This window comes from Phalangium opilio, unplaced genomic scaffold (genome assembly GCF_054372755.1).
Source record: "Phalangium opilio isolate 3A_F unplaced genomic scaffold, DU_Popi_V2 ptg000024l_1, whole genome shotgun sequence".
Classification (NCBI taxonomy): Eukaryota; Metazoa; Arthropoda; class Arachnida; order Opiliones; family Phalangiidae; genus Phalangium; species Phalangium opilio.
In genome coordinates this window covers 11,651,767-11,675,522 of record NW_028324155.1, presented here as the reverse complement: position 1 = coordinate 11,675,522, position 23,756 = coordinate 11,651,767, and the positions used below count along the sequence as shown (strand labels likewise).

The 23,756-nt window shown below is 38.8% G+C and overlaps 16 non-coding genes and 59 pseudogenes across 16 annotated transcripts; all 75 read right to left on the bottom strand.

Annotated features, from left to right (window-relative positions):
- Positions 1–155: 155 nt before the first annotated feature.
- On the bottom strand, positions 156–274 carry LOC149693905 (5S ribosomal RNA; annotated as a pseudogene).
- A 137-nt stretch (positions 275–411) lies between these two features.
- Positions 412–530, bottom strand: LOC149693904 (5S ribosomal RNA; annotated as a pseudogene).
- A 138-nt stretch (positions 531–668) lies between these two features.
- LOC149693903 (5S ribosomal RNA) lies at positions 669–787 on the bottom strand. Its single transcript, XR_016383280.1, has one exon. It is a non-coding gene; the product is annotated as a 5S ribosomal RNA (ribosomal RNA).
- A 120-nt stretch (positions 788–907) lies between these two features.
- LOC149693902 (5S ribosomal RNA) lies at positions 908–1,026 on the bottom strand (annotated as a pseudogene).
- Positions 1,027–1,162: 136 nt separating this feature from the next.
- Positions 1,163–1,281, bottom strand: LOC149693901 (5S ribosomal RNA; annotated as a pseudogene).
- A 137-nt stretch (positions 1,282–1,418) lies between these two features.
- On the bottom strand, positions 1,419–1,537 carry LOC149693900 (5S ribosomal RNA; annotated as a pseudogene).
- Positions 1,538–1,899: 362 nt separating this feature from the next.
- LOC149693899 (5S ribosomal RNA) lies at positions 1,900–2,018 on the bottom strand. The gene has a single exon (XR_016383136.1). It is a non-coding gene; the product is annotated as a 5S ribosomal RNA (ribosomal RNA).
- A 122-nt stretch (positions 2,019–2,140) lies between these two features.
- On the bottom strand, positions 2,141–2,259 carry LOC149693898 (5S ribosomal RNA; annotated as a pseudogene).
- Positions 2,260–2,622: 363 nt separating this feature from the next.
- Positions 2,623–2,743, bottom strand: LOC149693897 (5S ribosomal RNA; annotated as a pseudogene).
- A 135-nt stretch (positions 2,744–2,878) lies between these two features.
- LOC149693896 (5S ribosomal RNA) lies at positions 2,879–2,997 on the bottom strand (annotated as a pseudogene).
- Positions 2,998–3,364: 367 nt separating this feature from the next.
- Positions 3,365–3,483, bottom strand: LOC149693895 (5S ribosomal RNA; annotated as a pseudogene).
- A 1,217-nt stretch (positions 3,484–4,700) lies between these two features.
- On the bottom strand, positions 4,701–4,819 carry LOC149693894 (5S ribosomal RNA; annotated as a pseudogene).
- Positions 4,820–4,956: 137 nt separating this feature from the next.
- Positions 4,957–5,075, bottom strand: LOC149693893 (5S ribosomal RNA; annotated as a pseudogene).
- A 138-nt stretch (positions 5,076–5,213) lies between these two features.
- On the bottom strand, positions 5,214–5,332 carry LOC149693892 (5S ribosomal RNA; annotated as a pseudogene).
- A 121-nt stretch (positions 5,333–5,453) lies between these two features.
- Positions 5,454–5,572, bottom strand: LOC149693891 (5S ribosomal RNA; annotated as a pseudogene).
- Positions 5,573–5,707: 135 nt separating this feature from the next.
- LOC149693890 (5S ribosomal RNA) lies at positions 5,708–5,826 on the bottom strand. The gene has a single exon (XR_016383279.1). It is a non-coding gene; the product is annotated as a 5S ribosomal RNA (ribosomal RNA).
- Positions 5,827–5,947: 121 nt separating this feature from the next.
- Positions 5,948–6,066, bottom strand: LOC149693889 (5S ribosomal RNA; annotated as a pseudogene).
- A 137-nt stretch (positions 6,067–6,203) lies between these two features.
- On the bottom strand, positions 6,204–6,321 carry LOC149693888 (5S ribosomal RNA; annotated as a pseudogene).
- Positions 6,322–6,459: 138 nt separating this feature from the next.
- On the bottom strand, positions 6,460–6,578 carry LOC149693887 (5S ribosomal RNA). The gene has a single exon (XR_016383277.1). It is a non-coding gene; the product is annotated as a 5S ribosomal RNA (ribosomal RNA).
- Positions 6,579–6,698: 120 nt separating this feature from the next.
- Positions 6,699–6,817, bottom strand: LOC149693886 (5S ribosomal RNA; annotated as a pseudogene).
- A 133-nt stretch (positions 6,818–6,950) lies between these two features.
- On the bottom strand, positions 6,951–7,069 carry LOC149693885 (5S ribosomal RNA; annotated as a pseudogene).
- A 137-nt stretch (positions 7,070–7,206) lies between these two features.
- On the bottom strand, positions 7,207–7,325 carry LOC149693884 (5S ribosomal RNA; annotated as a pseudogene).
- Positions 7,326–7,687: 362 nt separating this feature from the next.
- On the bottom strand, positions 7,688–7,806 carry LOC149693883 (5S ribosomal RNA). The gene has a single exon (XR_016383008.1). It is a non-coding gene; the product is annotated as a 5S ribosomal RNA (ribosomal RNA).
- A 121-nt stretch (positions 7,807–7,927) lies between these two features.
- LOC149693882 (5S ribosomal RNA) lies at positions 7,928–8,046 on the bottom strand (annotated as a pseudogene).
- Positions 8,047–8,183: 137 nt separating this feature from the next.
- On the bottom strand, positions 8,184–8,301 carry LOC149693881 (5S ribosomal RNA; annotated as a pseudogene).
- A 138-nt stretch (positions 8,302–8,439) lies between these two features.
- Positions 8,440–8,558, bottom strand: LOC149693880 (5S ribosomal RNA). The gene has a single exon (XR_016383276.1). It is a non-coding gene; the product is annotated as a 5S ribosomal RNA (ribosomal RNA).
- Positions 8,559–8,678: 120 nt separating this feature from the next.
- LOC149693879 (5S ribosomal RNA) lies at positions 8,679–8,797 on the bottom strand (annotated as a pseudogene).
- Positions 8,798–8,933: 136 nt separating this feature from the next.
- Positions 8,934–9,052, bottom strand: LOC149693878 (5S ribosomal RNA; annotated as a pseudogene).
- A 137-nt stretch (positions 9,053–9,189) lies between these two features.
- On the bottom strand, positions 9,190–9,308 carry LOC149693877 (5S ribosomal RNA; annotated as a pseudogene).
- Positions 9,309–9,670: 362 nt separating this feature from the next.
- Positions 9,671–9,789, bottom strand: LOC149693876 (5S ribosomal RNA). The gene has a single exon (XR_016383147.1). It is a non-coding gene; the product is annotated as a 5S ribosomal RNA (ribosomal RNA).
- A 122-nt stretch (positions 9,790–9,911) lies between these two features.
- LOC149693875 (5S ribosomal RNA) lies at positions 9,912–10,030 on the bottom strand (annotated as a pseudogene).
- A 363-nt stretch (positions 10,031–10,393) lies between these two features.
- On the bottom strand, positions 10,394–10,514 carry LOC149693874 (5S ribosomal RNA; annotated as a pseudogene).
- A 135-nt stretch (positions 10,515–10,649) lies between these two features.
- LOC149693873 (5S ribosomal RNA) lies at positions 10,650–10,768 on the bottom strand (annotated as a pseudogene).
- Positions 10,769–11,135: 367 nt separating this feature from the next.
- Positions 11,136–11,254, bottom strand: LOC149693872 (5S ribosomal RNA; annotated as a pseudogene).
- Positions 11,255–12,471: 1,217 nt separating this feature from the next.
- On the bottom strand, positions 12,472–12,590 carry LOC149693871 (5S ribosomal RNA; annotated as a pseudogene).
- A 137-nt stretch (positions 12,591–12,727) lies between these two features.
- Positions 12,728–12,846, bottom strand: LOC149693870 (5S ribosomal RNA; annotated as a pseudogene).
- Positions 12,847–12,984: 138 nt separating this feature from the next.
- On the bottom strand, positions 12,985–13,103 carry LOC149693869 (5S ribosomal RNA; annotated as a pseudogene).
- Positions 13,104–13,224: 121 nt separating this feature from the next.
- LOC149693868 (5S ribosomal RNA) lies at positions 13,225–13,343 on the bottom strand (annotated as a pseudogene).
- A 135-nt stretch (positions 13,344–13,478) lies between these two features.
- Positions 13,479–13,597, bottom strand: LOC149693867 (5S ribosomal RNA). The gene has a single exon (XR_016383275.1). It is a non-coding gene; the product is annotated as a 5S ribosomal RNA (ribosomal RNA).
- A 121-nt stretch (positions 13,598–13,718) lies between these two features.
- LOC149693866 (5S ribosomal RNA) lies at positions 13,719–13,837 on the bottom strand (annotated as a pseudogene).
- Positions 13,838–13,974: 137 nt separating this feature from the next.
- LOC149693865 (5S ribosomal RNA) lies at positions 13,975–14,092 on the bottom strand (annotated as a pseudogene).
- Positions 14,093–14,230: 138 nt separating this feature from the next.
- On the bottom strand, positions 14,231–14,349 carry LOC149693864 (5S ribosomal RNA). The gene has a single exon (XR_016383274.1). It is a non-coding gene; the product is annotated as a 5S ribosomal RNA (ribosomal RNA).
- Positions 14,350–14,469: 120 nt separating this feature from the next.
- On the bottom strand, positions 14,470–14,588 carry LOC149693863 (5S ribosomal RNA; annotated as a pseudogene).
- A 133-nt stretch (positions 14,589–14,721) lies between these two features.
- On the bottom strand, positions 14,722–14,840 carry LOC149693862 (5S ribosomal RNA; annotated as a pseudogene).
- A 137-nt stretch (positions 14,841–14,977) lies between these two features.
- LOC149693861 (5S ribosomal RNA) lies at positions 14,978–15,096 on the bottom strand (annotated as a pseudogene).
- A 362-nt stretch (positions 15,097–15,458) lies between these two features.
- LOC149693860 (5S ribosomal RNA) lies at positions 15,459–15,577 on the bottom strand. The gene has a single exon (XR_016383006.1). It is a non-coding gene; the product is annotated as a 5S ribosomal RNA (ribosomal RNA).
- Positions 15,578–15,698: 121 nt separating this feature from the next.
- On the bottom strand, positions 15,699–15,817 carry LOC149693859 (5S ribosomal RNA; annotated as a pseudogene).
- A 137-nt stretch (positions 15,818–15,954) lies between these two features.
- On the bottom strand, positions 15,955–16,072 carry LOC149693858 (5S ribosomal RNA; annotated as a pseudogene).
- A 138-nt stretch (positions 16,073–16,210) lies between these two features.
- LOC149693857 (5S ribosomal RNA) lies at positions 16,211–16,329 on the bottom strand. Its single transcript, XR_016383273.1, has one exon. It is a non-coding gene; the product is annotated as a 5S ribosomal RNA (ribosomal RNA).
- A 120-nt stretch (positions 16,330–16,449) lies between these two features.
- LOC149693856 (5S ribosomal RNA) lies at positions 16,450–16,568 on the bottom strand (annotated as a pseudogene).
- A 136-nt stretch (positions 16,569–16,704) lies between these two features.
- On the bottom strand, positions 16,705–16,823 carry LOC149693855 (5S ribosomal RNA; annotated as a pseudogene).
- A 137-nt stretch (positions 16,824–16,960) lies between these two features.
- Positions 16,961–17,079, bottom strand: LOC149693854 (5S ribosomal RNA; annotated as a pseudogene).
- A 362-nt stretch (positions 17,080–17,441) lies between these two features.
- On the bottom strand, positions 17,442–17,560 carry LOC149693853 (5S ribosomal RNA). Its single transcript, XR_016383146.1, has one exon. It is a non-coding gene; the product is annotated as a 5S ribosomal RNA (ribosomal RNA).
- A 122-nt stretch (positions 17,561–17,682) lies between these two features.
- Positions 17,683–17,801, bottom strand: LOC149693852 (5S ribosomal RNA; annotated as a pseudogene).
- Positions 17,802–18,163: 362 nt separating this feature from the next.
- On the bottom strand, positions 18,164–18,281 carry LOC149693851 (5S ribosomal RNA; annotated as a pseudogene).
- Positions 18,282–18,419: 138 nt separating this feature from the next.
- Positions 18,420–18,538, bottom strand: LOC149693850 (5S ribosomal RNA). The gene has a single exon (XR_016383381.1). It is a non-coding gene; the product is annotated as a 5S ribosomal RNA (ribosomal RNA).
- A 120-nt stretch (positions 18,539–18,658) lies between these two features.
- Positions 18,659–18,777, bottom strand: LOC149693849 (5S ribosomal RNA; annotated as a pseudogene).
- Positions 18,778–18,914: 137 nt separating this feature from the next.
- On the bottom strand, positions 18,915–19,032 carry LOC149693848 (5S ribosomal RNA; annotated as a pseudogene).
- A 138-nt stretch (positions 19,033–19,170) lies between these two features.
- LOC149693847 (5S ribosomal RNA) lies at positions 19,171–19,289 on the bottom strand (annotated as a pseudogene).
- Positions 19,290–19,410: 121 nt separating this feature from the next.
- Positions 19,411–19,513, bottom strand: LOC149693846 (5S ribosomal RNA; annotated as a pseudogene).
- Positions 19,514–19,650: 137 nt separating this feature from the next.
- On the bottom strand, positions 19,651–19,769 carry LOC149693845 (5S ribosomal RNA; annotated as a pseudogene).
- Positions 19,770–20,131: 362 nt separating this feature from the next.
- LOC149693844 (5S ribosomal RNA) lies at positions 20,132–20,250 on the bottom strand. The gene has a single exon (XR_016383139.1). It is a non-coding gene; the product is annotated as a 5S ribosomal RNA (ribosomal RNA).
- A 122-nt stretch (positions 20,251–20,372) lies between these two features.
- On the bottom strand, positions 20,373–20,491 carry LOC149693843 (5S ribosomal RNA; annotated as a pseudogene).
- A 362-nt stretch (positions 20,492–20,853) lies between these two features.
- Positions 20,854–20,971, bottom strand: LOC149693842 (5S ribosomal RNA; annotated as a pseudogene).
- Positions 20,972–21,109: 138 nt separating this feature from the next.
- Positions 21,110–21,228, bottom strand: LOC149693841 (5S ribosomal RNA). The gene has a single exon (XR_016383380.1). It is a non-coding gene; the product is annotated as a 5S ribosomal RNA (ribosomal RNA).
- A 120-nt stretch (positions 21,229–21,348) lies between these two features.
- Positions 21,349–21,467, bottom strand: LOC149693840 (5S ribosomal RNA; annotated as a pseudogene).
- Positions 21,468–21,603: 136 nt separating this feature from the next.
- Positions 21,604–21,722, bottom strand: LOC149693839 (5S ribosomal RNA; annotated as a pseudogene).
- Positions 21,723–21,859: 137 nt separating this feature from the next.
- Positions 21,860–21,977, bottom strand: LOC149693838 (5S ribosomal RNA; annotated as a pseudogene).
- A 138-nt stretch (positions 21,978–22,115) lies between these two features.
- LOC149693837 (5S ribosomal RNA) lies at positions 22,116–22,234 on the bottom strand (annotated as a pseudogene).
- A 120-nt stretch (positions 22,235–22,354) lies between these two features.
- LOC149693836 (5S ribosomal RNA) lies at positions 22,355–22,473 on the bottom strand (annotated as a pseudogene).
- Positions 22,474–22,609: 136 nt separating this feature from the next.
- On the bottom strand, positions 22,610–22,728 carry LOC149693835 (5S ribosomal RNA; annotated as a pseudogene).
- A 137-nt stretch (positions 22,729–22,865) lies between these two features.
- LOC149693834 (5S ribosomal RNA) lies at positions 22,866–22,983 on the bottom strand (annotated as a pseudogene).
- A 138-nt stretch (positions 22,984–23,121) lies between these two features.
- LOC149693833 (5S ribosomal RNA) lies at positions 23,122–23,240 on the bottom strand. The gene has a single exon (XR_016383272.1). It is a non-coding gene; the product is annotated as a 5S ribosomal RNA (ribosomal RNA).
- A 120-nt stretch (positions 23,241–23,360) lies between these two features.
- On the bottom strand, positions 23,361–23,479 carry LOC149693832 (5S ribosomal RNA; annotated as a pseudogene).
- A 135-nt stretch (positions 23,480–23,614) lies between these two features.
- LOC149693831 (5S ribosomal RNA) lies at positions 23,615–23,732 on the bottom strand (annotated as a pseudogene).
- Positions 23,733–23,756: the final 24 nt, after the last annotated feature.

Genomic DNA, 23,756 nt, shown 5'->3' with positions numbered 1-23,756 from the left:
ACAACAACAAAAATGGGAAACCCCAACTCAGAAACATAATAACGTTTTCATTGGATACTTAAATTTATATAATCTTCTTGACACGGAGAGGTAATATTTTGGTTTTCCCAACTTGTTCATATCTATTGGAATTTAAAAGTGGAAAAAAAGTGAAAAACCAACGGCACGCAGTGTTCCTAAGTGGTCTCCCTCCCAAATACTGACTGCGCTCGACGCTGCTTAACTTCGGTGATAGGACTAGAACCGGTGTTTTCAGCGCGATATGGCCGTTGGCGAGAGTGCTAGTTAATAATTCGAATTTAAATTAAGTGAGACAAATTAACCTTCATCTTTTTAAAACAATAACAAAAAGAAAATAAGTTTGCTTTTTTCATTTCTATTGGAATTTAAAAGAGGAAATAAAAGTGAAAAAGCCAACGGCACGCAGTGTTCCCTAGTGGTCTGCCTCCCAAGTACTGACTGCGCTCGACGCTTCTTAACGTCGGTGATAGGACTAGAACCGGTGTTTTCAGCGCGATATGGCCGTTGCCGAGAGTGCTAGTTAATAATTCGAATTTAAATTAAGTGAGACAAATTAACCTTCATCTTTTTAAAACAGTAACAAAAAAGAAAATAAGTTTGCTTTTTTCATATCTATTGGAATTTAAAAGAGGAAAAAAAAGTGAAAAAGCCAACGGCACGCACTGTTCCCAAGTGGTCTGCCTCCCAAGTACTGACTGCGCTCGACGCTGCTTAACTTCGGTGATCGGACGAGAACCGGTGTTTTCAGCGTGATATGGCCGTTGCCGAGAGTGCTATTTAATAATTTGAATTTAATTAACCTTCATCTTTATAAAACAATAACAAAAAGAAGATATGTTTGCTTTTTTTCATATCTATTGGAATTTAAAAGTGGAAAAAAGTGAAAAACCAACGGCACGCAGTGTTCCTAAGTGGTCTCCCTCCCAAGTACTGACTGCGCTCGACGCTGCTTATTTTCGGTGATAGGACTAGAACCGGTGTTTTCAGCGCGATATGGCCGTTGGCGAGAGTGCTAGTTAATAATTCGAATTTTAATTAAGTGAGACAAATTAACCTTCATCTTTTTAAAACAATAACAAAAAGAAAATAAGTTTGCTTTTTTCATATCTATTGGAATTTAAAAGTGGAAAAAAAAGTGAAAGACCAACGGCACGCAGTGTTCCTAAGTGGTCTCCCTCCCAAGTACTGACTGCCCTCGACGCTGCTTAACTTCGGTGATAGGACTAGAACCGGTGTTTTCAGCGTGATATGGCCGTTGCCGAGAGTGCTAGTTAATAATTCGAATTTAAATTAAGTGAGACAAATTAACCTTCATCTTTTTAAAACAGCAACAAAAAGAAAATAAGTTTGCTTTTTTCATATCTATTGGAATTTAAAAGAGGAAAAAAAAGTGAAAAAACCAACGGCAGGCAGTGTTCCTAAGTGGTCTCCCTCCCAAGTACTGACTGCGATCGACGCTGCTTAACTTCGGTGATCGGACGAGAACCGGTGTTGTCAGCGTGATATGGCCGTTGCCGAGAGTGCTATTTAATAATTTGAATTTAATTAACCTTCATCTTTATAAAACAATAACAAAAAGAAGATATGTTTGCTTTTTTATATCTGGTGGAATTTAAAAGAGGAAACAAAAGTGAAAAAGCCAACGGCACGCAGTGTTCCCAAGTACTGACCGCGCTCGACGCTGCTTAACTTCGGTGATCGGACGAGAACCGGTGTTTTCAGCTTGATGTGGCCGTTGCTGAGAGTGCTAGATAATAATTCGAATTTAAATTAAGTGAGACAAATTGACCTTCATCTTTTTAAAACAATAACAAAAAGAAAATAAGCTTGCTTTTTTCATATCTATTGGAATTTAAAAGAGGAAAAAAAAAGTGAAAAAGCCAACGGCACGCAGTGTTCCTAAGTGGTCTCCCTCCCAAGTACTGACTGCGCTCGACGCTGCTTAACTTCAGTGATCGGACGGGAACCGGTGTATTCAGCGTGATATGGCCGTTGCCGAGAGTGCTAGTTAATAATTTGAATTTAATTAACTTTCATCTTTATAAAACAATATCAAAAAGAAGATATGTTTGCTTTTTTCATATCTGGAGGAATTTAAAAGAGGAAACAAAAAGGAAAAAGCCAAAGGCACGCAGTGTTCCTAAGTGGTCTCCCTCCCAAGTACTGACTGCGCTCGACGCTGCTTAACTTCGATGATCGGACGAGAACCGGTGTATTCAGCGTGATATGGCCGTTGCCGAGAGTGCTTGTTAATAATTTGAATTTAATTCACTTTCATCTTTATAAAACAATATCAAAAAGAAGATATGTTTGCTTTTTACATATCTGGTGGAATTTAAAAGAGGAAACAAATAGGAAAAAGCCAAAGGCACGCAGTGTTCCCAAGTACAGACTGCGCTCGACGCTGCTTGACTTCGGTGATCGGACAAGAACCGTTTTTTCCAGCGTGATATGGCCGTTGCCGAGAGTGCTAGTTAATAATTCGAATTTAAATTAAGTGAGACAAATTAACCTTCATCTTTTTAAAACAATAACAAAAAGAAAATATGTTTGCTTTTTTTTAAATTTATTGGAATATAAAAGTGGAAAAAAAAGTGAAAAAGCCAACGGCACGCAGTGTTCCTAAGTGGTCTCCCTCCCAAGTATACTGACTGCGCTCGACGCTGCTAAACTTCGGTGATAGGACTAGAACCGGTGTTTTCAGCGTGATATGGCCGTTGCCGAGAGTGCTAGTTAATAATTCGAATTTAAATTAAGTGAGACAAATTAACCTTCATCTTTTTAAAACAGTAACAAAAAGAAAATATTTTTGCTTTTTTCATATCTATTGGATTTTAAAAGAGGAAAAAAAATTAAAAGCCAACGGCACGCAGTGTTCCTAAGTGGTCTCCCTCCCAAGTACTGACTGCGCTCGACGCTGCTTAACTTCGATGATCGGACGAGAACCGGTGTACTCAGCGTGATATGGCCGCTGCCGAGAGTGCTATTTAATAATTTGAATTTAATTAACCTTAATCTTTATAAAACAATAACAAAAAGAAGATATGGTTGCTTTTTTATATCTGGTGGAATTTAAAAGAGGAAACAAAAGTGAAAAAGCCAACGGCACGCAGAGTTTCCAAGTACTGACTGCGCTCGACGCTGCTTAACTTCGGTGATCGGACAAGAACCGCTTTTTTCAGCGTGATACTGATATGGCCGTTGCCGAGAGTGCTAGTTAATAATTCGAATTTAAATTAAGTGAGACAAATTAAACTTCATCTTTTTAAAACAATAACAAAAAGAAAATATGTTTGCTTTTTTGAAATTTATTGGAATATAAAAGTGGAAAAAAAAGTGAAAAAGCCAACGGCACGCAGTGTTCCTAAGTGGTCTCCCTCCCAAGTACTGACTGCGCTCGACGCTGCTTAACTTCGATGATCGGACGAGAACCGGTGTTTTCAGCGTGATATGGCCGTTGCTTAGAGTGCTATTTAATAATTTGAACTTAATTAACCTTCATCTTTATAAAACAATAACAAAAAGAAGATATGTTTGCTTTTTTACCTCTCCGTGTGACGTAGTCCAGGAGAGGTTCTGTAACGGCTGTGTCTGTGTCTGTCTGTGTGTCTGTCTGTCTGTTGTTACACCCACGTGACCGCGTTCGCAGTTTGCGTATCGGAGCAAACGTGTTCGCCATTTCCGAACTGCTTTCACAGTCACGGAAATGGCTCCTCTACTTGAGTTCTCACACCACCATCTTCTGGTCTTTGTCCATCCCACACGGACACCAGTCTGTTCTTACTGGCTTCTAATCACCACCATTTTCTGTTCTTTGTCAATCCCACATTGACACCAGTCTGCACTTACACTGGCTTCTAACACCACCATCCACTGGTCTTCCGTCTATTCCACATAGACACCAATCTGTATCATTGGCTTCTACTCCATTATCATCGTTTGGTTTTAGGATATACGCGGCGATCAGCTAGGGTTACGAGAAACGTCTAGCCTCCCTAAGGTGGGATCGCCACCAAAGGTTTTCGCAATTGCGCTTTTTCCTTACTATTATAATGGAAACGAATCGTATATATACCCCAAATTTGAAAAAAGCGGGCAAGAGGGGTACCCTTCACTTTAAACGTCAATATTAGCAAAGTTTGAGAAGATAATAGGTATAACTTTATTTTAAACGATTTAACTATTATTTATGTTAATTATTGAAGATTAAAATAATTAAAAATAATTATATTTATTTAAATATTAAAGATAAACCTCTCGTGCAAAGAGAGAGATTATCATTGCCTCCTATATCTACCAAGGCCCGTGCATGCGATATATTTCCTTCATTGCCTCCTATATCTATCAAGGCCCGTGCATTGTGATATATTTCATTCATTGCCTCCTATATCTATCAAGGCCCGTGCATTGTGATATATTTCATTCATTGCCTCCTATATCTATCAAGGCCCGTGCATTGTGATATATTTCATTCATTGCCTCCTATATCTATCAAGGCCCGTGCATTGCGATATATTTTTCAAAACAACAACAAAAATGGGAAACCCCAACTCAGAAACATAATAACGTTTTCATTGGATACTTAAATTTATATAATCTTCTTGACACGGAGAGGTAATATTTTGGTTTTCCCAACTTGTTCATATCTATTGGAATTTAAAAGTGGAAAAAAAGTGAAAAACCAACGGCACGCAGTGTTCCTAAGTGGTCTCCCTCCCAAATACTGACTGCGCTCGACGCTGCTTAACTTCGGTGATAGGACTACAACCGGTGTTTTCAGCGCGATATGGCCGTTGGCGAGAGTGCTAGTTAATAATTCGAATTTAAATTAAGTGAGACAAATTAACCTTCATCTTTTTAAAACAATAACAAAAAGAAAATAAGTTTGCTTTTTTCATTTCTATTGGAATTTAAAAGAGGAAATAAAATTGAAAAAGCCAACGGCACGCAGTGTTCCCTAGTGGTCTGCCTCCCAAGTACTGACTGCGCTCGACGCTTCTTAACGTCGGTGATAGGACTAGAACCGGTGTTTTCAGCGCGATATGGCCGTTGCCGAGAGTGCTAGTTAATAATTCGAATTTAAATTAAGTGAGACAAATTAACCTTCATCTTTTTAAAACAGTAACAAAAAAGAAAATAAGTTTGCTTTTTTCATATCTATTGGAATTTAAAAGAGGAAAAAAAAGTGAAAAAGCCAACGGCACGCACTGTTCCCAAGTGGTCTGCCTCCCAAGTACTGACTGCGCTCGACGCTGCTTAACTTCGGTGATCGGACAAGAACCGGTGTTTTCAGCGTGATATGGCCGTTGCCGAGAGTGCTAGTTAATAATTCGAATTTAATTAACCTTCATCTTTATAAAACAATAACAAAAAGAAGATATGTTTGCTTTTTTTCATATCTATTGGAATTTAAAAGTGGAAAAAAAGTGAAAAACCAACGGCACGCAGTGTTCCTAAGTGGTCTCCCTCCCAAGTACTGACTGCGCTCGACGCTGCTTAACTTCGGTGATAGGACTAGAACCGGTGTTTTCAGCGCGATATGGCCGTTGGCGAGAGTGCTAGTTAATAATTCGAATTTAAATTAAGTGAGACAAATTAACCATCTATTTAAAACAGTAACAAAAAAGAAAATAAGTTTGCTTTTTTCATATCTATTGGAATTTAAAAGAGGAAAAAAAAGTGAAAAAGCCAACGGCACGCACTGTTCCCAAGTGGTCTGCCTCCCAAGTACTGACTGCGCTCGACGCTGCTTAACTTCGGTGATCGGACGAGAACCGGTGTTTTCAGCGTGATATGGCCGTTGCCGAGAGTGCTATTTAATAATTTGAATTTAATTAACCTTCATCTTTATAAAACAATAACAAATAGAAGATATGTTTGCTTTTTTTCATATCTATTGGAATTTAAAAGTGGAAAAAAAGTGAAAAACCAACGGCACGCAGTGTTCCTAAGTGGTCTCCCTCCCAAGTACTGACTGCGCTCGACGCTGCTTAACTTCGGTGATAGGACTAGAACCGGTGTTTTCAGCGCGATATGGCCGTTGGCGAGAGTGCTAGTTAATAATTCGAATTTAAATTAAGTGAGACAAATTAACCTTCATCTTTTTAAAACAATAACAAAAAGAAAATAAGTTTGCTTTTTTCATTTCTATTGGAATTTAAAAGAGGAAATAAAAGTGAAAAAGCCAACGGCACGCAGTGTTCCAAGTGGTCTGCCTCCCAAGTACTGACTGCGCTCGACGCTTCTTAACGTCGGTGATAGGACTAGAACCGGTGTTTTCAGCGCGATATGGCCGTTGCCGAGAGTGCTAGTTAATAATTCGAATTTAAATTAAGTGAGACAAATTAACCTTCATCTTTTTAAAACAGTAACAAAAAAGAAAATAAGTTTGCTTTTTTCATATCTATTGGAATTTAAAAGAGGAAAAAAAAGTGAAAAAGCCAACGGCACGCACTGTTCCCAAGTGGTCTGCCTCCCAAGTACTGACTGCGCTCGACGCTGCTTAACTTCGGTGATCGGACGAGAACCGGTGTTTTCAGCGTGATATGGCCGTTGCCGAGAGTGCTATTTAATAATTTGAATTTAATTAACCTTCATCTTTATAAAACAATAACAAAAAGAAGATATGTTTGCTTTTTTTCATATCTATTGGAATTTAAAAGTGGAAAAAAGTGAAAAACCAACGGCACGCAGTGTTCCTAAGTGGTCTCCCTCCCAAGTACTGACTGCGCTCGACGCTGCTTAACTTCGGTGATAGGACTAGAACCGGTGTTTTCAGCGCGATATGGCCGTTGGCGAGAGTGCTAGTTAATAATTCGAATTTAAATTAAGTGAGACAAATTAACCATCTTTTTAAAACAATAACAAAAAGAAAATAAGTTTGCTTTTTTCATATCTATTGGAATTTAAAAGTGGAAAAAAAAGTGAAAGACCAACGGCACGCAGTGTTCCTAAGTGGTCTCCCTCCCAAGTACTGACTGCCCTCGACGCTGCTTAACTTCGGTGATAGGACTAGAACCGGTGTTTTCAGCGTGATATGGCCGTTGCCGAGAGTGCTAGTTAATAATTCGAATTTAAATTAAGTGAGACAAATTAACCTTCATCTTTTTAAAACAGCAACAAAAAGAAAATAAGTTTGCTTTTTTCATATCTATTGGAATTTAAAAGAGGAAAAAAAAGTGAAAAAACCAACGGCAGGCAGTGTTCCTAAGTGGTCTCCCTCCCAAGTACTGACTGCGAACGACGCTGCTTAACTTCGGTGATCGGACGAGAACCGGTGTTGTCAGCGTGATATGGCCGTTGCCGAGAGTGCTATTTAATAATTTGAATTTAATTAACCTTCATCTTTATAAAACAATAACAAAAAGAAGATATGTTTGCTTTTTTATATCTGGTGGAATTTAAAAGAGGAAACAAAAGTGAAAAAGCCAACGGCACGCAGTGTTCCCAAGTACTGACCGCGCTCGACGCTGCTTAACTTCGGTGATCGGACGAGAACCGGTGTTTTCAGCTTGATGTGGCCGTTGCTGAGAGTGCTAGATAATAATTCGAATTTAAATTAAGTGAGACAAATTGACCTTCATCTTTTTAAAACAATAACAAAAAGAAAATAAGCTTGCTTTTTTCATATCTATTGGAATTTAAAAGAGGAAAAAAAAAGTGAAAAAGCCAACGGCACGCAGTGTTCCTAAGTGGTCTCCCTCCCAAGTACTGACTGCGCTCGACGCTGCTTAACTTCGGTGATCGGACGAGAACCGGTGTTTTCAGCGTGATATGGCCGTTGCCGAGAGTGCTATTTAATAATTTGAATTTAATTAACCTTCATCTTTATAAAACAATAACAAATAGAAGATATGTTTGCTTTTTTTCATATCTATTGGAATTTAAAAGTGGAAAAAAAGTGAAAAACCAACGGCACGCAGTGTTCCTAAGTGGTCTCCCTCCCAAGTACTGACTGCGCTCGACGCTGCTTAACTTCGGTGATAGGACTAGAACCGGTGTTTTCAGCGCGATATGGCCGTTGGCGAGAGTGCTAGTTAATAATTCGAATTTAAATTAAGTGAGACAAATTAACCTTCATCTTTTTAAAACAATAACAAAAAGAAAATAAGTTTGCTTTTTTCATTTCTATTGGAATTTAAAAGAGGAAATAAAAGTGAAAAAGCCAACGGCACGCAGTGTTCCAAGTGGTCTGCCTCCCAAGTACTGACTGCGCTCGACGCTTCTTAACGTCGGTGATAGGACTAGAACCGGTGTTTTCAGCGCGATATGGCCGTTGCCGAGAGTGCTAGTTAATAATTCGAATTTAAATTAAGTGAGACAAATTAACCTTCATCTTTTTAAAACAGTAACAAAAAAGAAAATAAGTTTGCTTTTTTCATATCTATTGGAATTTAAAAGAGGAAAAAAAAGTGAAAAAGCCAACGGCACGCACTGTTCCCAAGTGGTCTGCCTCCCAAGTACTGACTGCGCTCGACGCTGCTTAACTTCGGTGATCGGACGAGAACCGGTGTTTTCAGCGTGATATGGCCGTTGCCGAGAGTGCTATTTAATAATTTGAATTTAATTAACCTTCATCTTTATAAAACAATAACAAAAAGAAGATATGTTTGCTTTTTTTCATATCTATTGGAATTTAAAAGTGGAAAAAAGTGAAAAACCAACGGCACGCAGTGTTCCTAAGTGGTCTCCCTCCCAAGTACTGACTGCGCTCGACGCTGCTTAACTTCGGTGATAGGACAAGAACCGGTGTTTTCAGCGCGATATGGCCGTTGGCGAGAGTGCTAGTTAATAATTCGAATTTAAATTAAGTGAGACAAATTAACCTTCATCTTTTTAAAACAATAACAAAAAGAAAATAAGTTTGCTTTTTTCATATCTATTGGAATTTAAAAGTGGAAAAAAAAGTGAAAGACCAACGGCACGCAGTGTTCCTAAGTGGTCTCCCTCCCAAGTACTGACTGCCCTCGACGCTGCTTAACTTCGGTGATAGGACTAGAACCGGTGTTTTCAGCGTGATATGGCCGTTGCCGAGAGTGCTAGTTAATAATTCGAATTTAAATTAAGTGAGACAAATTAACCTTCATCTTTTTAAAACAGCAACAAAAAGAAAATAAGTTTGCTTTTTTCATATCTATTGGAATTTAAAAGAGGAAAAAAAAGTGAAAAAACCAACGGCAGGCAGTGTTCCTAAGTGGTCTCCCTCCCAAGTACTGACTGCGATCGACGCTGCTTAACTTCGGTGATCGGACGAGAACCGGTGTTGTCAGCGTGATATGGCCGTTGGCGAGAGTGCTATTTAATAATTTGAATTTAATTAACCTTCATCTTTATAAAACAATAACAAAAAGAAGATATGTTTGCTTTTTTATATCTGGTGGAATTTAAAAGAGGAAACAAAAGTGAAAAAGCCAACGGCACGCAGTGTTCCCAAGTACTGACCGCGCTCGACGCTGCTTAACTTCGGTGATCGGACGAGAACCGGTGTTTTCAGCTTGATGTGGCCGTTGCTGAGAGTGCTAGATAATAATTCGAATTTAAATTAAGTGAGACAAATTGACCTTCATCTTTTTAAAACAATAACAAAAAGAAAATAAGCTTGCTTTTTTCATATCTATTGGAATTTAAAAGAGGAAAAAAAAAGTGAAAAAGCCAACGGCACGCAGTGTTCCTAAGTGGTCTCCCTCCCAAGTACTGACTGCGCTCGACGCTACTTAACTTCGGTGATCGGACGGGAACCGGTGTATTCAGCGTGATATGGCCGTTGCCGAGAGTGCTAGTTAATAATTTGAATTTAATTAACTTTCATCTTTATAAAACAATATCAAAAAGAAGATATGTTTGCTTTTTTCATATCTGGAGGATTTTAAAAGAGGAAACAAAAAGGAAAAAGCCAAAGGCACGCAGTGTTCCTAAGTGGTCTCCCTCCCAAGTACTGACTGCGCTCGACGCTGCTTAACTTCGATGATCGGACGAGAACCGGTGTATTCAGCGTGATATGGCCGTTGCCGAGAGTGCTTGTTAATAATTTGAATTTAATTCACTTTCATCTTTATAAAACAATATCAAAAAGAAGATATGTTTGCTTTTTACATATCTGGTGGAATTTAAAAGAGGAAACAAATAGGAAAAAGCCAAAGGCACGCAGTGTTCCCAAGTACAGACTGCGCTCGACGCTGCTTGACTTCGGTGATCGGACAAGAACCGTTTTTTCCAGCGTGATATGGCCGTTGCCGAGAGTGCTAGTTAATAATTCGAATTTAAATTAAGTGAGACAAATTAACCTTCATCTTTTTAAAACAATAACAAAAAGAAAATATGTTTGCTTTTTTTTAAATTTATTGGAATATAAAAGTGGAAAAAAAAGTGAAAAAGCCAACGGCACGCAGTGTTCCTAAGTGGTCTCCCTCCCAAGTATACTGACTGCGCTCGACGCTGCTAAACTTCGGTGATAGGACTAGAACCGGTGTTTTCAGCGTGATATGGCCGTTGCCGAGAGTGCTAGTTAATAATTCGAATTTAAATTAAGTGAGACAAATTAACCTTCATCTTTTTAAAACAGTAACAAAAAGAAAATATGTTTGCTTTTTTCATATCTATTGGATTTTAAAAGAGGAAAAAAAATTAAAAGCCAACGGCACGCAGTGTTCCTAAGTGGTCTCCCTCCCAAGTACTGACTGCGCTCGACGCTGCTTAACTTCGATGATCGGACGAGAACCGGTGTACTCAGCGTGATATGGCCGCTGCCGAGAGTGCTATTTAATAATTTGAATTTAATTAACCTTAATCTTTATAAAACAATAACAAAAAGAAGATATGGTTGCTTTTTTATATCTGGTGGAATTTAAAAGAGGAAACAAAAGTGAAAAAGCCAACGGCACGCAGAGTTTCCAAGTACTGACTGCGCTCGACGCTGCTTAACTTCGGTGATCGGACAAGAACCGCTTTTTTCAGCGTGATACTGATATGGCCGTTGCCGAGAGTGCTAGTTAATAATTCGAATTTAAATTAAGTGAGACAAATTAAACTTCATCTTTTTAAAACAATAACAAAAAGAAAATATGTTTGCTTTTTTGAAATTTATTGGAATATAAAAGTGGAAAAAAAAGTGAAAAAGCCAACGGCACGCAGTGTTCCTAAGTGGTCTCCCTCCCAAGTACTGACTGCGCTCGACGCTGCTTAACTTCGATGATCGGACGAGAACCGGTGTTTTCAGCGTGATATGGCCGTTGCTTAGAGTGCTATTTAATAATTTGAACTTAATTAACCTTCATCTTTATAAAACAATAACAAAAAGAAGATATGTTTGCTTTTTTACCTCTCCGTGTGACGTAGTCCAGGAGAGGTTCTGTAACGGCTGTGTCTGTGTCTGTCTGTGTGTCTGTCTGTCTGTTGTTACACCCACGTGACCGCGTTCGCAGTTTGCGTATCGGAGCAAACGTGTTCGCCATTTCCGAACTGCTTTCACAGTCACGGAAATGGCTCCTCTACTTGAGTTCTCACACCACCATCTTCTGGTCTTTGTCCATCCCACACGGACACCAGTCTGTTCTTACTGGCTTCTAATCACCACCATTTTCTGTTCTTTGTCAATCCCACATTGACACCAGTCTGCACTTACACTGGCTTCTAACACCACCATCCACTGGTCTTCCGTCTATTCCACATAGACACCAATCTGTATCATTGGCTTCTACTCCATTATCATCGTTTGGTTTTAGGATATACGCGGCGATCAGCTAGGGTTACGAGAAACGTCTAGCCTCCCTAAGGTGGGATCGCCACCAAAGGTTTTCGCAATTGCGCTTTTTCCTTACTATTATAATGGAAACGAATCGTATATATACCCCAAATTTGAAAAAAGCGGGCAAGAGGGGTACCCTTCACTTTAAACGTCAATATTAGCAAAGTTTGAGAAGATAATAGGTATAACTTTATTTTAAACGATTTAACTATTATTTATGTTAATTATTGAAGATTAAAATAATTAAAAATAATTATATTTATTTAAATATTAAAGATAAACCTCTCGTGCAAAGAGAGAGATTATCATTGCCTCCTATATCTACCAAGGCCCGTGCATGCGATATATTTCCTTCATTGCCTCCTATATCTATCAAGGCCCGTGCATTGTGATATATTTCATTCATTGCCTCCTATATCTATCAAGGCCCGTGCATTGTGATATATTTCATTCATTGCCTCCTATATCTATCAAGGCCCGTGCATTGTGATATATTTCATTCATTGCCTCCTATATCTATCAAGGCCCGTGCATTGCGATATATTTTTCAAAACAACAACAAAAATGGGAAACCCCAACTCAGAAACATAATAACGTTTTCATTGGATACTTAAATTTATATAATCTTCTTGACACGGAGAGGTAATATTTTGGTTTTCCCAACTTGTTCATATCTATTGGAATTTAAAAGTGGAAAAAAAGTGAAAAACCAACGGCACGCAGTGTTCCTAAGTGGTCTCCCTCCCAAATACTGACTGCGCTCGACGCTGCTTAACTTCGGTGATAGGACTACAACCGGTGTTTTCAGCGCGATATGGCCGTTGGCGAGAGTGCTAGTTAATAATTCGAATTTAAATTAAGTGAGACAAATTAACCTTCATCTTTTTAAAACAATAACAAAAAGAAAATAAGTTTGCTTTTTTCATTTCTATTGGAATTTAAAAGAGGAAATAAAATTGAAAAAGCCAACGGCACGCAGTGTTCCCTAGTGGTCTGCCTCCCAAGTACTGACTGCGCTCGACGCTTCTTAACGTCGGTGATAGGACTAGAACCGGTGTTTTCAGCGCGATATGGCCGTTGCCGAGAGTGCTAGTTAATAATTCGAATTTAAATTAAGTGAGACAAATTAACCTTCATCTTTTTAAAACAGTAACAAAAAAGAAAATAAGTTTGCTTTTTTCATATCTATTGGAATTTAAAAGAGGAAAAAAAAGTGAAAAAGCCAACGGCACGCACTGTTCCCAAGTGGTCTGCCTCCCAAGTACTGACTGCGCTCGACGCTGCTTAACTTCGGTGATCGGACAAGAACCGGTGTTTTCAGCGTGATATGGCCGTTGCCGAGAGTGCTATTTAATAATTTGAATTTAATTAACCTTCATCTTTATAAAACAATAACAAAAAGAAGATATGTTTGCTTTTTTTCATATCTATTGGAATTTAAAAGTGGAAAAAAAGTGAAAAACCAACGGCACGCAGTGTTCCTAAGTGGTCTCCCTCCCAAGTACTGACTGCGCTCGACGCTGCTTAACTTCGGTGATAGGACTAGAACCGGTGTTTTCAGCGCGATATGGCCGTTGGCGAGAGTGCTAGTTAATAATTCGAATTTAAATTAAGTGAGACAAATTAACCATCTATTTAAAACAGTAACAAAAAAGAAAATAAGTTTGCTTTTTTCATATCTATTGGAATTTAAAAGAGGAAAAAAAAGTGAAAAAGCCAACGGCACGCACTGTTCCCAAGTGGTCTGCCTCCCAAGTACTGACTGCGCTCGACGCTGCTTAACTTCGGTGATCGGACGAGAACCGGTGTTTTCAGCGTGATATGGCCGTTGCCGAGAGTGCTATTTAATAATTTGAATTTAATTAACCTTCATCTTTATAAAACAATAACAAATAGAAGATATGTTTGCTTTTTTTCATATCTATTGGAATTTAAAAGTGGAAAAAAAGTGAAAAACCAACGGCACGCAGTGTTCCTAAGTGGTCTCCCTCCCAAGTACTGACTGCGCTCGACGCTGCTTAACTTCGGTGATAGGACTAGAACCGGTGTTTTCAGCGCGATATGGCCGTTGGCGAGAGTGCTAGTTAATAATTCGAATTTAAATTAAGTGAGACAAATTAACCTTCATCTTTTTAAAACAATAACAAAAAGAAAATAAGTTTGCTTTTTTCATTTCTATTGGAATTTAAAAGAGGAAATAAAAGTGAAAAAGCCAACGGCACGCAGTGTTCCAAGTGGTCTGCCTCCCAAGTACTGACTGCGCTCGACGCTTCTTAACGTCGGTGATAGGACTAGAACCGGTGTTTTCAGCGCGATATGGCCGTTGCCGAGAGTGCTAGTTAATAATTCGAATTTAAATTAAGTGAGACAAATTAACCTTCATCTTTTTAAAACAGTAACAAAAAAGAAAATAAGTTTGCTTTTTTCATATCTATTGGAATTTAAAAGAGGAAAAAAAAGTGAAAAAGCCAACGGCACGCACTGTTCCCAAGTGGTCTGCCTCCCAAGTACTGACTGCGCTCGACGCTGCTTAACTTCGGTGATCGGACGAGAACCGGTGTTTTCAGCGTGATATGGCCGTTGCCGAGAGTGCTATTTAATAATTTGAATTTAATTAACCTTCATCTTTATAAAACAATAACAAAAAGAAGATATGTTTGCTTTTTTTCATATCTATTGGAATTTAAAAGTGGAAAAAAGTGAAAAACCAACGGCACGCAGTGTTCCTAAGTGGTCTCCCTCCCAAGTACTGACTGCGCTCGACGCTGCTTAACTTCGGTGATAGGACTAGAACCGGTGTTTTCAGCGCGATATGGCCGTTGGCGAGAGTGCTAGTTAATAATTCGAATTTAAATTAAGTGAGACAAATTAACCATCTTTTTAAAACAATAACAAAAAGAAAATAAGTTTGCTTTTTTCATATCTATTGGAATTTAAAAGTGGAAAAAAAAGTGAAAGACCAACGGCACGCAGTGTTCCTAAGTGGTCTCCCTCCCAAGTACTGACTGCCCTCGACGCTGCTTAACTTCGGTGATAGGACTAGAACCGGTGTTTTCAGCGTGATATGGCCGTTGCCGAGAGTGCTAGTTAATAATTCGAATTTAAATTAAGTGAGACAAATTAACCTTCATCTTTTTAAAACAGCAACAAAAAGAAAATAAGTTTGCTTTTTTCATATCTATTGGAATTTAAAAGAGGAAAAAAAAGTGAAAAAACCAACGGCAGGCAGTGTTCCTAAGTGGTCTCCCTCCCAAGTACTGACTGCGAACGACGCTGCTTAACTTCGGTGATCGGACGAGAACCGGTGTTGTCAGCGTGATATGGCCGTTGCCGAGAGTGCTATTTAATAATTTGAATTTAATTAACCTTCATCTTTATAAAACAATAACAAAAAGAAGATATGTTTGCTTTTTTATATCTGGTGGAATTTAAAAGAGGAAACAAAAGTGAAAAAGCCAACGGCACGCAGTGTTCCCAAGTACTGACCGCGCTCGACGCTGCTTAACTTCGGTGATCGGACGAGAACCGGTGTTTTCAGCTTGATGTGGCCGTTGCTGAGAGTGCTAGATAATAATTCGAATTTAAATTAAGTGAGACAAATTGACCTTCATCTTTTTAAAACAATAACAAAAAGAAAATAAGCTTGCTTTTTTCATATCTATTGGAATTTAAAAGAGGAAAAAAAAAGTGAAAAAGCCAACGGCACGCAGTGTTCCTAAGTGGTCTCCCTCCCAAGTACTGACTGCGCTCGACGCTGCTTAACTTCGGTGATCGGACGAGAACCGGTGTTTTCAGCGTGATATGGCCGTTGCCGAGAGTGCTATTTAATAATTTGAATTTAATTAACCTTCATCTTTATAAAACAATAACAAATAGAAGATATGTTTGCTTTTTTTCATATCTATTGGAATTTAAAAGTGGAAAAAAAGTGAAAAACCAACGGCACGCAGTGTTCCTAAGTGGTCTCCCTCCCAAGTACTGACTGCGCTCGACGCTGCTTAACTTCGGTGATAGGACTAGAACCGGTGTTTTCAGCGCGATATGGCCGTTGGCGAGAGTGCTAGTTAATAATTCGAATTTAAATTAAGTGAGACAAATTAACCTTCATCTTTTTAAAACAATAACAAAAAGAAAATAAGTTTGCTTTTTTCATTTCTATTGGAATTTAAAAGAGGAAATAAAAGTGAAAAAGCCAACGGCACGCAGTGTTCCAAGTGGTCTGCCTCCCAAGTACTGACTGCGCTCGACGCTTCTTAACGTCGGTGATAGGACTAGAACCGGTGTTTTCAGCGCGATATGGCCGTTGCCGAGAGTGCTAGTTAATAATTCGAATTTAAATTAAGTGAGACAAATTAACCTTCATCTTTTTAAAACAGTAACAAAAAAGAAAATAAGTTTGCTTTTTTCATATCTATTGGAATTTAAAAGAGGAAAAAAAAGTGAAAAAGCCAACGGCACGCACTGTTCCCAAGTGGTCTGCCTCCCAAGTACTGACTGCGCTCGACGCTGCTTAACTTCGGTGATCGGACGAGAACCGGTGTTTTCAGCGTGATATGGCCGTTGCCGAGAGTGCTATTTAATAATTTGAATTTAATTAACCTTCATCTTTATAAAACAATAACAAAAAGAAGATATGTTTGCTTTTTTTCATATCTATTGGAATTTAAAAGTGGAAAAAAGTGAAAAACCAACGGCACGCAGTGTTCCTAAGTGGTCTCCCTCCCAAGTACTGACTGCGCTCGACGCTGCTTAACTTCGGTGATAGGACAAGAACCGGTGTTTTCAGCGCGATATGGCCGTTGGCGAGAGTGCTAGTTAATAATTCGAATTTAAATTAAGTGAGACAAATTAACCTTCATCTTTTTAAAACAATAACAAAAAGAAAATAAGTTTGCTTTTTTCATATCTATTGGAATTTAAAAGTGGAAAAAAAAGTGAAAGACCAACGGCACGCAGTGTTCCTAAGTGGTCTCCCTCCCAAGTACTGACTGCCCTCGACGCTGCTTAACTTCGGTGATAGGACTAGAACCGGTGTTTTCAGCGTGATATGGCCGTTGCCGAGAGTGCTAGTTAATAATTCGAATTTAAATTAAGTGAGACAAATTAACCTTCATCTTTTTAAAACAGCAACAAAAAGAAAATAAGTTTGCTTTTTTCATATCTATTGGAATTTAAAAGAGGAAAAAAAAGTGAAAAAACCAACGGCAGGCAGTGTTCCTAAGTGGTCTCCCTCCCAAGTACTGACTGCGATCGACGCTGCTTAACTTCGGTGATCGGACGAGAACCGGTGTTGTCAGCGTGATATGGCCGTTGGCGAGAGTGCTATTTAATAATTTGAATTTAATTAACCTTCATCTTTATAAAACAATAACAAAAAGAAGATATGTTTGCTTTTTTATATCTGGTGGAATTTAAAAGAGGAAACAAAAGTGAAAAAGCCAACGGCACGCAGTGTTCCCAAGTACTGACCGCGCTCGACGCTGCTTAACTTCGGTGATCGGACGAGAACCGGTGTTTTCAGCTTGATGTGGCCGTTGCTGAGAGTGCTAGATAATAATTCGAATTTAAATTAAGTGAGACAAATTGACCTTCATCTTTTTAAAACAATAACAAAAAGAAAATAAGCTTGCTTTTTTCATATCTATTGGAATTTAAAAGAGGAAAAAAAAAGTGAAAAAGCCAACGGCACGCAGTGTTCCTAAGTGGTCTCCCTCCCAAGTACTGACTGCGCTCGACGCTACTTAACTTCGGTGATCGGACGGGAACCGGTGTATTCAGCGTGATATGGCCGTTGCCGAGAGTGCTAGTTAATAATTTGAATTTAATTAACTTTCATCTTTATAAAACAATATCAAAAAGAAGATATGTTTGCTTTTTTCATATCTGGAGGATTTTAAAAGAGGAAACAAAAAGGAAAAAGCCAAAGGCACGCAGTGTTCCTAAGTGGTCTCCCTCCCAAGTACTGACTGCGCTCGACGCTGCTTAACTTCGATGATCGGACGAGAACCGGTGTATTCAGCGTGATATGGCCGTTGCCGAGAGTGCTTGTTAATAATTTGAATTTAATTCACTTTCATCTTTATAAAACAATATCAAAAAGAAGATATGTTTGCTTTTTACATATCTGGTGGAATTTAAAAGAGGAAACAAATAGGAAAAAGCCAAAGGCACGCAGTGTTCCCAAGTACAGACTGCGCTCGACGCTGCTTGACTTCGGTGATCGGACAAGAACCGTTTTTTCCAGCGTGATATGGCCGTTGCCGAGAGTGCTAGTTAATAATTCGAATTTAAATTAAGTGAGACAAATTAACCTTCATCTTTTTAAAACAATAACAAAAAGAAAATAAGTTTGCTTTTTTCATTTCTATTGGAATTTAAAAGAGGAAATAAAAGTGAAAAAGCCAACGGCACGCAGTGTTCCAAGTGGTCTGCCTCCCAAGTACTGACTGCGCTCGACGCTTCTTAACGTCGGTGATAGGACTAGAACCGGTGTTTTCAGCGCGATATGGCCGTTGCCGAGAGTGCTAGTTAATAATTCGAATTTAAATTAAGTGAGACAAATTAACCTTCATCTTTTTAAAACAGTAACAAAAAAGAAAATAAGTTTGCTTTTTTCATATCTATTGGAATTTAAAAGAGGAAAAAAAAGTGAAAAAGCCAACGGCACGCACTGTTCCCAAGTGGTCTGCCTCCCAAGTACTGACTGCGCTCGACGCTGCTTAACTTCGGTGATCGGACGAGAACCGGTGTTTTCAGCGTGATATGGCCATTGCCGAGAGTGCTATTTAATAATTTGAATTTAATTAACCTTCATCTTTATAAAACAATAACAAAAAGAAGATATGTTTGCTTTTTTTCATATCTATTGGAATTTAAAAGTGGAAAAAAGTGAAAAACCAACGGCACGCAGTGTTCCTAAGTGGTCTCCCTCCCAAGTACTGACTGCGCTCGACGCTGCTTAACTTCGGTGATAGGACTAGAACCGGTGTTTTCAGCGCGATATGGCCGTTGGCGAGAGTGCTAGTTAATAATTCGAATTTAAATTAAGTGAGACAAATTAACCTTCATCTTTTTAAAACAATAACAAAAAGAAAATAAGTTTGCTTTTTTCATTTCTATTGGAATTTAAAAGAGGAAATAAAAGTGAAAAAGTCAACGGCACGCAGTGTTCCAAGTGGTCTGCCTCCCAAGTACTGACTGCGCTCGACGCTTCTTAACGTCGGTGATAGGACTAGAACCGGTGTTTTCAGCGCGATATGGCCGTTGCCGAGAGAGCTAGTTAATAATTCGAATTTAAATTAAGTGAGACAAATTAACCTTCATCTTTTTAAAACAGTAACAAAAAAGAAAATAAGTTTGCTTTTTTCATATCTATTGGAATTTAAAAGAGGAAAAAAAAGTGAAAAAGCCAACGGCACGCACTGTTCCCAAGTGGTCTGCCTCCCAAGTACTGACTGCGCTCGACCCTGCTTAACTTCGGTGATCGGACGAGAACCGGTGTTGTCAGCGTGATATGGCCGTTGCCGAGAGTGCTATTTAATAATTTGAATTTAATTAACCTTCATCTTTATAAAACAATAACAAAAAGAAGATATGTTTGCTTTTTTATATCTGGTGGAATTTAAAAGAGGAAACAAAAGTGAAAAAGCCAACGGCACGCAGTGTTCCCAAGTACTGACCGCGCTCGACGCTGCTTAACTTCGGTGATCGGACGAGAACCGGTGTTTTCAGCGTGATGTGGCCGTTGCTGAGAGTGCTAGTTAATAATTCGAATTTAAATTAAGTGAGACAAATTAACCTTCATCTTTTTAAAACAGCAACAAAAAGAAAATAAGTTTGCTTTTTTCATATCTATTGGAATTTAAAAGAGGAAAAAAAAGTGAAAAAACCAACGGCAGGCAGTGTTCCTAAGTGGTCTCCCTCCCAAGTACTGACTGCGATCGACGCTGCTTAACTTCGGTGATCGGACGAGAACCGGTGTTGTCAGCGTGATATGGCCGTTGCCGAGAGTGCTATTTAATAATTTGAATTTAATTAACCTTCATCTTTATAAAACAATAACAAAAAGAAGATATGTTTGCTTTTTTATATCTGGTGGAATTTAAAAGAGGAAACAAAAGTGAAAAAGCCAACGGCACGCAGTGTTCCCAAGTACTGACCGCGCTCGACGCTGCTTAACTTCGGTGATCGGACGAGAACCGGTGTTTTCAGCTTGATGTGGCCGTTGCTGAGAGTGCTAGATAATAATTCGAATTTAAATTAAGTGAGACAAATTGACCTTCATCTTTTTAAAACAATAACAAAAAGAAAATAAGCTTGCTTTTTTCATATCTATTGGAATTTAAAAGAGGAAAAAAAAAGTGAAAAAGCCAACGGCACGCAGTGTTCCTAAGTGGTCTCCCTCCCAAGTACTGACTGCGCTCGACGCTGCTTAACTTCGGTGATCGGACGGGAACCGGTGTATTAAGCGTGATATGGCCGTTGCCGAGAGTGCTAGTTAATAATTTGAATTTAATTAACTTTCATCTTTATAAAACAATATCAAAAAGAAGATATGTTTGCTTTTTTCATATCTGGAGGAATTTAAAAGAGGAAACAAAAAGGAAAAAGCCAAAGGCACGCAGTGTTCCTAAGTGGTCTCCCTCCCAAGTACTGACTGCGCTCGACGCTGCTTAACTTCGATGATCGGACGAGAACCGGTGTATTCAGCGTGATATGGCCGTTGCCGAGAGTGCTTGTTAATAATTTGAATTTAATTCACTTTCATCTTTATAAAACAATATCAAAAAGAAGATATGTTTGCTTTTTACATATCTGGTGGAATTTAAAAGAGGAAACAAATAGGAAAAAGCCAAAGGCACGCAGTGTTCCCAAGTACAGACTGCGCTCGACGCTGCTTGACTTCGGTGATCGGACAAGAACCGTTTTTTCCAGCGTGATATGGCCGTTGCCGAGAGTGCTAGTTAATAATTCGAATTTAAATTAAGTGAGACAAATTAACCTTCATCTTTTTAAAACAATAACAAAAAGAAAATAAGTTTGCTTTTTTCATTTCTATTGGAATTTAAAAGAGGAAATAAAAGTGAAAAAGCCAACGGCACGCAGTGTTCCAAGTGGTCTGCCTCCCAAGTACTGACTGCGCTCGACGCTTCTTAACGTCGGTGATAGGACTAGAACCGGTGTTTTCAGCGCGATATGGCCGTTGCCGAGAGTGCTAGTTAATAATTCGAATTTAAATTAAGTGAGACAAATTAACCTTCATCTTTTTAAAACAGTAACAAAAAAGAAAATAAGTTTGCTTTTTTCATATCTATTGGAATTTAAAAGAGGAAAAAAAAGTGAAAAAGCCAACGGCACGCACTGTTCCCAAGTGGTCTGCCTCCCAAGTACTGACTGCGCTCGACGCTGCTTAACTTCGGTGATCGGACGAGAACCGGTGTTTTCAGCGTGATATGGCCATTGCCGAGAGTGCTATTTAATAATTTGAATTTAATTAACCTTCATCTTTATAAAACAATAACAAAAAGAAGATATGTTTGCTTTTTTTCATATCTATTGGAATTTAAAAGTGGAAAAAAGTGAAAAACCAACGGCACGCAGTGTTCCTAAGTGGTCTCCCTCCCAAGTACTGACTGCGCTCGACGCTGCTTAACTTCGGTGATAGGACTAGAACCGGTGTTTTCAGCGCGATATGGCCGTTGGCGAGAGTGCTAGTTAATAATTCGAATTTAAATTAAGTGAGAAAAATTAACCTTCATCTTTTTAAAACAATAACAAAAAGAAAATAAGTTTGCTTTTTTCATATCTATTGGAATTTAAAAGTGGAAAAAAAAGTGAAAGACCAACGGCACGCAGTGTTCCTAAGTGGTCTCCCTCCCAAGTACTGACTGCCCTCGACGCTGCTTAACTTCGGTGATAGGACTAGAACCGGTGTTTTCAGCGTGATATGGCCGTTGCCGAGAGTGCTAGTTAATAATTCGAATTTAAATTAAGTGAGACAAATTAACCTTCATCTTTTTAAAACAATAACAAAAAGAAAATAAGTTTGCTTTTTTCATTTCTATTGGAATTTAAAAGAGGAAATAAAAGTGAAAAAGCCAACGGCACGCAGTGTTCCAAGTGGTCTGCCTCCCAAGTACTGACTGCGCTCGACGCTTCTTAACGTCGGTGATAGGACTAGAACCGGTGTTTTCAGCGCGATATGGCCGTTGCCGAGAGTGCTAGTTAATAATTCGAATTTAAATTAAGTGAGACAAATTAACCTTCATCTTTTTAAAACAGTAACAAAAAAGAAAATAAGTTTGCTTTTTTCATATCTATTGGAATTTAAAAGAGGAAAAAAAAGTGAAAAAGCCAACGGCACGCACTGTTCCCAAGTGGTCTGCCTCCCAAATACTGACTGCGCTCGACGCTGCTTAACTTCGGTGATCGGACGAGAACCGGTGTTTTCAGCGTGATATGGCCGTTGCCGAGAGTGCTATTTAATAATTTGAATTTAATTAACCTTCATCTTTATAAAACAATAACAAAAAGAAGATATGTTTGCTTTTTTTCATATCTATTGGAATTTAAAAGTGGAAAAAAGTGAAAAACCAACGGCACGCAGTGTTCCTAAGTGGTCTCCCTCCCAAGTACTGACTGCGCTCGACGCTGCTTAACTTCGGTGATAGGACTAGAACCGGTGTTTTCAGCGCGATATGGCCGTTGGCGAGAGTGCTAGTTAATAATTCGAATTTAAATTAAGTGAGACAAATTAACCTTCATCTTTTTAAAACAATAACAAAAAGAAAATAAGTTTGCTTTTTTCATATCTATTGGAATTTAAAAGTGGAAAAAAAAGTGAAAGACCAACGGCACGCAGTGTTCCTAAGTGGTCTCCCTCCCAAGTACTGTCTGCCCTCGACGCTGCTTAACTTCGGTGATAGGACTAGAACCGGTGTTTTCAGCGTGATATGGCCGTTGCCGAGAGTGCTAGTTAATAATTCGAATTTAAATTAAGTGAGACAAATTAACCTTCATCTTTTTAAAACAATAACAAAAAGAAAATAAGTTTGCTTTTTTCATTTCTATTGGAATTTAAAAGAGGAAATAAAAGTGAAAAAGCCAACGGCACGCAGTGTTCCAAGTGGTCTGCCTCCCAAGTACTGACTGCGCTCGACGCTTCTTAACGTCGGTGATAGGACTAGAACCGGTGTTTTCAGCGCGATATGGCCGTTGCCGAGAGTGCTAGTTAATAATTCGAATTTAAATTAAGTGAGACAAATTAACCTTCATCTTTTTAAAACAGTAACAAAAAAGAAAATAAGTTTGCTTTTTTCATATCTATTGGAATTTAAAAGAGGAAAAAAAAGTGAAAAAGCCAACGGCACGCACTGTTCCCAAGTGGTCTGCCTCCCAAGTACTGACTGCGCTCGACGCTGCTTAACTTCGGTGATCGGACGAGAACCGGTGTTTTCAGCGTGATATGGCCGTTGCCGAGAGTGCTATTTAATAATTTGAATTTAATTAACCTTCATCTTTATAAAACAATAACAAAAAGAAGATATGTTTGCTTTTTTTCATATCTATTGGAATTTAAAAGTGGAAAAAAGTGAAAAACCAACGGCACGCAGTGTTCCTAAGTGGTCTCCCTCCCAAGTACTGACTGCGCTCGACGCTGCTTAACTTCGGTGATAGGACTAGAACTGGTGTTTTCAGCGCGATATGGCCGTTGGCGAGAGTGCTAGTTAATAATTCGAATTTAAATTAAGTGAGACAAATTAACCTTCATCTTTTTAAAACAATAACAAAAAGAAAATAAGTTTGCTTTTTTCATATCTATTGGAATTTAAAAGTGGAAAAAAAGTGAAAGACCAACGGCACGCAGTGTTCTAAGTGGTCTCCCTCCCAAGTACTGTCTGCCCTCGACGCTGCTTAACTTCGGTGATAGGACTAGAACCGGTGTTTTCAGCGTGATATGGCCGTTGCCGAGAGTGCTAGTTAATAATTCGAA